The 7,415-nt window shown below is 41.2% G+C and overlaps 1 pseudogene; it reads right to left on the bottom strand.

The window, feature by feature from the left end:
* Positions 1-4,386: 4,386 nt before the first annotated feature.
* LOC112635079 lies at positions 4,387-4,925 on the bottom strand (annotated as a pseudogene).
* Between the last annotated feature and the right edge of the window lie 2,490 nt (positions 4,926-7,415).

Below are 7,415 nucleotides of genomic sequence, written 5' to 3'. Positions count from 1 at the left end.
ATCCTAAACAAAATACTTGCAAACCAAATCCAGCAGCACATCAAAAAACTAATCCACCACAGTCAAGTAGGCTTTATGCCTGGGATGCAAGGCTGGTTCAACATATGCAAATCAATGAATGTGATTCATCATATAAACAGAATGAAAGAGAAAAATCACATGATCTCAATAGATGCAGAAAAGACTTTCGATAAAATTCAACATCTCTTTATGTTAAAAACTCTCAATAAACTAGGTATTGAAGGAACATACCCCAAAACTAATAAGAACCATCTATAACAAACCTACAGCCAACATAACACTGAATGAGCAAAAGCTAGAAGCATTCCCCTTGAATACCAGCACAAAACAAAGATGCCCTCTCTCACCACTTCCATTCAACATAGTATTGGAAGTTCTGACCAGAGTATCAGGTAAGAGAAGGAAATAAAGGGCATCCAAATAGGAAAAGAGGAAGTCAAACTATCCCTGTTTGCGGACAGCATGATTCTATATCTAGAAAACCCCGGAGTCATAGTCCAAAAGCTCCCTCCACTGTTAAACAATCTCAGCAAAGTTTCAGGATAGAAAATCCATGTACAAAAATCACTAGCATTCCTATAGACCAACAACAGCCAAGCCAAGAGCCAAATCAGGAATGCAAACCCATTCACAATTGCCACAAAAAGAATAAAATACCCAGGAATACAGCTAACCAGGGAGGTGAAAGATCCCTACAATGCGAATTACAAAATGCTGCTCAAATAAATCAGAGATGATGCAAACCAATGGAAAAACATTCCATGCTCGTGGATAGAAATAATCAATATTGTTAACATAGCCATACTACCCGAAGCAGTTTACAGATTTGATCTTATTCCTATCAAACTACCAATGACATTCTTCACAAAACTAGAAAAAAATATTTTAAAATTCATATGGAACCAAAAAAAAAAAAAGTTTGAATAGCCAAGGCAATCCTAAGCCAAAAGAACAAAGCTGGAGGTATCATGTTACCTGACTTCTATACTACAGGGCTACAGTAATCCAAACAGCATAATACTAGTACAAAAATAGACACATAGACCAATGGAACAGACTAGAGAGCCCAGAAATAAGGCTGCACACCTACAACCATCTGATCTTCGACAAAGCTGACAAAAACAACCAATGAGAAAAGGACTGCCTATTCAATAAATGTTGCTGGGATATTTGACTAGCCATATTCAGAAGATGAAACTGGACCCCTTCCTTACACCATATACAAAAATCAGCTCAAGATGGATTAAAAACTTAAATGTAAAACCCAAAACTGTAAAAACCCTGGAAGACAACCTATGCAATACCATAGGAACTAGCAAGGATTTCATGAGGAAGATCCCAAAAGCAATCACAGCAAAAGCAAAAATTGACAAATGGGATGTAATTAAATTTAAGAGCTTCTGCATAGCAAAAGAAACCATTAACAGAGTAAACAGACAACTTACAGATTGGGAGAAAGTATTTGGAAACTATGCATTTGGCAAAAGTCTAATATCCAGCATCTATAAGGGATTTAAATAAATTTACAAGAAAAAAACAACCCCATTAAAAAGTGGTCAAAGGACATGAACAGACAGCTTTTAGAAGAAGACATAAATAGGGTCAACAAACATGTGGGGAAAAAACGCTCAGTATCACTCATAATTAGAGAAAGGCAAAGCAAAACCACAATGAGATACCATCTCACACCAGTCAGAATGGCTATTACTAAAAAGTCAAAACATAACAGATGCTGGCAAGGTTGTGAAGAAAAGCGAACACTTACACACTGTTGGTGAGAGTGTAAATTATTTCAGCCATTGTGGAAAGCAGTGTGGTGATTCCTCAAAGAGCTAAAAACAGAACTACCATTCAGCCCAGCAATCCCATCACTGGGTGTATACCCAAAGGAATATAAATTGTTCTACCATAAAGACACATGCACACATATGTTCACTGGAGCACTAGTCACAATAGCAAACACACAGAATCAACCTAAATGCCCATTCATGACATATTAAAGAAAATGTGGTACATATATACCGTGGAATACTATGCAGCTATAAAAAGATCAAGATCATGTCCTTTGCAGGAACATGGATGGAGCTGGAGGCCATTATCCTTAGCAAACTGACACAGAAACAGAAAACCAAATGCCACATGTTGTGACTTACAAGTGGGAGCTAAATAATGAGATCAAATGGACAGCAAGAGGGAAACAACAGACATAGGGGCCTATTGGAAGGTAGAGTTTGGGAGAAGGGAGAGAAACAGAAAAAAATAACTGTTGGGCACTAGGTCTAGTACCTGGGTGATGAAATCATTTACAGAACAAACTCCTGTGACACCAGTTTACCTATAAAACAAACCTGCACATGTACCCCAAAACCTAAAATCAAAAAGAAAGAAAGAAAGAAAGAAAGAAAGAAAGAAAGAAAGAAAGAAAGAAAGAAAGANGGAAGGAAGGAAGGAAGGAAGGAAGGAAGGAAGGAAGGAAGGAAGGAGGGAAGGAGGGAAGGAAGGAAGGAAGGAAGGAGGGAAGGAAGGAAGGAAGGAGACAGATGATCCTAGATTATCCAGGTATCACTAATGGAATCACAAGGGTCTTTATTAGAGCTAGGCAGAAAGATCAGACTCAATAGAAGATATGACAGAAGCAAAAGATTGGAGGTAAGGAATAGGAAAGGAAGAGGCCATACTCAAACAATGCAGGTGACCTCTAGAAACTGAAATAGGGAAGGAAATAGATTCTGCCCTGACGCCTGCAGAAGGAGCACAGTCCTGAAAATACCTTGGTTTTCGACTTTTGGCCTCCAAAACTTTAAAAGAATAAATCTTGTGTTGTTTTAAGCTCCTGCATTTGTAGTAATTTGTCACAGAAGCCACAGGAAACTAGTACATACAAAGTATTTTTAGTGGCCTCTTTGACCACACTAAAACTTCCTCTGCTGTTGAGTTAAAACTTCCTCTCAATTCCATGCTTTAAACAGTCCTAAGGAGTCCCCTAATGCAGGGCATCTGGTGTCCTGAGTGGGTCCAAGATGTCCAGTCTGCTTCTAGCAGCTGTTCAGAAACTACACTGACAGCACACTCAGCCATGAAGACTCCCATTCATTTCAATGAGGAGAAAGTAAGTTTATAAGCAATTTTGCAAAGGGTAACTATGTCATAATTGCAGCTTCAGTGTATCTGCTATGACAGAGAAGAAAACTATTTTGAAGAGCGATTATTTTTATTTTCTTTTATTAATTGTGTATTGAAACAAGTAAGGTTCCCTGACATCAAACAGACCAAGGATGAGGTTTTACCCAAGATAATTGAACAGCTCCAGCTTCTGCAGTGTTTATCAAAATACAAAAGAAAAAGTAGAGGTCGTCTTTTTTGGATAGCAAATTGGACTCTTGCAAGCTAAGGGAGAGAAAGCTATGTCATACACGGAGATAGGGTACTTCCAAGGGTCTGCAGGTTTAGAAGCATGGCCTGCCTGGCTCGCGCACACTCCTGCTGGTGAGGCCAAAGACATCCCACCGATATGTCTGAGAGAGTGTCAGTGCTGGGGGCAATGAGCCCACTCTGGTCACATGCTTACCAAGGGACAAGTGGGGCCTGTGTCTCCTGAGCTTGCTGTGGGCAGGTGGATGGGCAGCTGAGCAGCCTAGCGGAGAGTGGGCTGGCAATGGGCTCCTAGCCCAGCCCTTAGGAGCCATGGAAGCACAGGGACAAGCACAAGGCTATGGGATGCAAAGTGACCCAAGGACAGGTGAGTCACAGGGATCTCTATTGCAATCATGCAGAATTGATGCGGTCTGACATGCCACCACCTCACATTCCTGAGGGGAACAGCCAAGCTGGTGGCTAGCATCCAGGCCATAACTGCAAACCCACACTGGGCAGGGTCTCCCTTCTGTGTGTTCAAGTGTTCTCAAGTTAGATTTTTAACGATTTTAAAAATGGCTGAGTTCAGGCTTAAAACCAACTACAAAAATGGATCTCAACACAGCTCTAAAACCAGGGGTGCATCCAGTAATCCCAACACAGTGACTCCCAGAGGCCAGGTGTCCATGGGCCTACATCCCCTCTCAGCACTGACCAGCACTGCGTTGATTTTACTCTTTACAATAAAAAACAAAAACAAAAAAAAAACACTGAGTAATCTTGCACATGACTGCCAGAAACTGTCTTGTCGGAAACAAAATCTATTTACGTTGAATGAAACGCCTGGCCACAGGCTTCATCTGCCACATTTACAGCACAGTGCAATGCACACAATAAACCAAACCACAAAGGCAGTTTCTGGCACTCATAGCACAGAGTTGTTTGCCACATGGGAGTAAAGCAGACATTTTAAGAGGAGGAGGGAGATGGAGAAGGGTGTCACATTCACTTCTAGTTCTGGAGCTGACTGGACAGCCAGTCCAGTCCTTCATGGAGCTGGTCACCACGGGCGCCACAGGTGGCCTGAATGTACCAGTTCCTGTGGAGCAGGGAATGCAGCCCCAGCTTGCCTGTGATCTCAGTGGTGTTCATGGTGTTGAGGAGGGCCTACTTGTTAGTGAACACCAGGGGGACCGCATTCCAGAGCTCATCCTGAGCCAACATCCTCATGAGCTCCTCATGGACCTTGTTCATGTGCTCTCTGTCACTACTGTCCTCCATAAAGATCAGGCCTTGTGTGTTCTGGAAGTAGTGGCACCACAGAGGCCAGATCTTGTGCTGGCCTGCCGTGTACCACACAGTGAAGCTGATGTTCTTAGACTCCATGGGTCTGCATTGAAGCCTGTGATGGGAGTGGTGGTCACAATCTCACCCAGCGTCAGCTTATACAGAATCATCATCTTGCCTGCAGCATCCAGGCCCACCATGAGGACAAGCATTTCTTTTCTGCCAAAAACACCCTTAAAGAGGTTGGTAAAGATATTCCCCATGGACCCTCAGCCTCCCAAGTACCTGGAACTACAGGCGTGCACCACCACACCTGGCTAATGTATACATTGTTAGTAGAGAAGGGGGTTTTGCCATGTTGGCGAGGCTGGTCTCGAACTCCTGGCATCAAGTAATCTGTCCACCTCAGCCTCCCAAAGTGTTGGGATTACAGGCATGAGCCACCATGCCTGGCCTCCATCAAATAACTTTTAAAAAAAACAGTTCTCTCAACTTCCTTGCATCGCTGTCTTCCCTTCACACTCCCTGGAGTTTGTCTCCACATCTAGACTTTCCCTGAGCTTCTGATCACACTGGCAAATATCACACAATTTTCCAATTGCTATCACTCTAACTCAAGGGTCTTATCTGGGCTCCCCTTCCTGCTCCATAACCCCTTCTTCTGTCTTTGGTCAAATCCCTTTTCTACTTCTTGAAGTGATGCTTCAAACTTCATTGTCTCCTTAAGCTTCCTACTCTCCCCTCCGCAATCCCAGCCCTCCCTCAGGAAATTATCTCACTTCACGCTTCATGTGAATTTCAACTTCTTGCCCCCTGTCTCACCACTACCTTCATTTAAGGCCAAGCTTCCTTTCTTGCTTTGTCTCCTCAGAAGATGAGATGTTCCTCCTCTAGTTCAAAACTAACTTCTTTCTTTGGGTTTTAATCTCATTCTGTTTTATTTCTACCTCAAATTACTCCGATTATTACCTGCTCTCTCTCTCCCATTCAATTGTCTGTTTTCCCTCAAAGTATACAGTTGCTCTAGTCATTCTTATCTTTGAAAAAAAAAATATTTGGACTCCAAAATTCCCTCTTGCTTTGAGCCGCACTTTCTAGACCACTCTTGATTCCTCTACCTCTTTACCTCTCATTTACTCTTCACCATAATTTAATGTGTACTCCAAAAGCAGCCCTGAAATTACACTGGCAAATACGACCAATGAGCTCCATGTTTCTAATTCCAACAGACATTCTCATTACTACATTCCTTGTTAGAAAATGAGAACAAGAAATTAGCTTAAACAGAAATAGAGAATTTTTTTAGGGTTACAGAAATGACTCCACAGGACTCAAAGGCAAAAACGCCTGGGCTTCAAGAAAGACTAGAATCAAAAAACGAGAAGTTACTGGCAATTTGGGCAATTTTTCCTCTCTGCCTCCACTCCCCTCTATTGCCCTAGTATCTGTAGATGGGCTTTCTCTGCCTCTTCTGTCCACGTAGCATCCCCAATGAGTCCTCATCAGTGCTACACTTCAATGTCTCTGGTAGAATTCGTTCCTTCTGAGGTAGCTATCTCGTTTTAAATCGGCTCTAAGACTAAAAGTTATTTATGTTTCTACACTCTGTCTCCCTCCTTCTTCCAAATAATCTACATCCTACTTTTCAGACTACAAAGAATAAACTTAACCTATTTTTATACATATCATTCCTACAAATAATTCAAAACAACTATCATGTCTTATTGAAGTTTCCTCTTCTCTGAGCAAAGCAATCCCAGGTCCTGGTCCTCCCCAGCCTTAACCAGGTCTAAACCAGTGGCTCCCAAACCAGCAACAGCATCATTACCTTTGGGAACTTGTTAGAAAGTAAGTTTTGGGGTCTCAAGTCAAACCAATTGAATGAGAAACTGTGGGGCTTAGGATTCAGCAATCCAGATTTTTAAAAAGCCCTCCAGGTGTTCCTCATGCATGCTCAAGTTTGAAACCCACTGCGCTAACCTTTCTCTCATCTGTCTAATTCTCCAGAAGTGTGACTCACCTAAGCGGAGCACAGTTCCATAGGCATGGGGTTGGGTGATACATACAATAAAGAACAGTAAGGTCTTCATCACTCTTGCTGTTCTTATTAACACTTAACAGTAACTAAAAAGTATTTTATAGATTTGTTTGCTGGTTTTTATTTTACTACTCACGAGAATGTAAGTTCCTTTAAATGAGAAGACCATGTCTGCTTTACTCATCCTTGTATTCTTAGTGACCAGTACAGCACCTGGTTAATGTTAGGCACTCACCAAATAATTATTGAATAAATAAACAAATAAATGAGTGAATACTATGATAATTGGTTGTAGCCACATCATATCATTGATTCATATTGAATGTGTAGTCAACTAAAGGTTTCAGGACATTTTTCTCCCACCTGATACACACACATTTGGGGTTTTGTAGCTAAATATGGGAATTTGCCTCTATTCCTTATCAAATCTCAGCTTGTTAATCTATAATTTCAGGCTATAAAGATCTATTTTCTTTTCAAATATCACAATTTTATCATTTGGAATAATATTTCTGCCCCATTAATATATTATAAATTTTATCAGGATTAGATAAATTTCTCTTCCAAGTACCTGTTCATAAAGCCAAATACCATTTTCTAGCATTCCTTTGGTAAGTCATTTAAGTAGTTGCAAATGTATCCATATAGAGTGCTGCTCGAATCCTCTAAAGCCAGTGGTTCTCAAACTTGAGATGCATCAGAGTCTCCTGGAGGA

This window comes from Theropithecus gelada, chromosome 11, assembly GCF_003255815.1.
Source record: "Theropithecus gelada isolate Dixy chromosome 11, Tgel_1.0, whole genome shotgun sequence".
Lineage (NCBI taxonomy): Eukaryota > Metazoa > Chordata > Mammalia > Primates > Cercopithecidae > Theropithecus > Theropithecus gelada.
The sequence above is the reverse complement of the archived record's forward strand: the minus strand, read 5'-3'. Positions and strand labels throughout refer to the sequence as shown.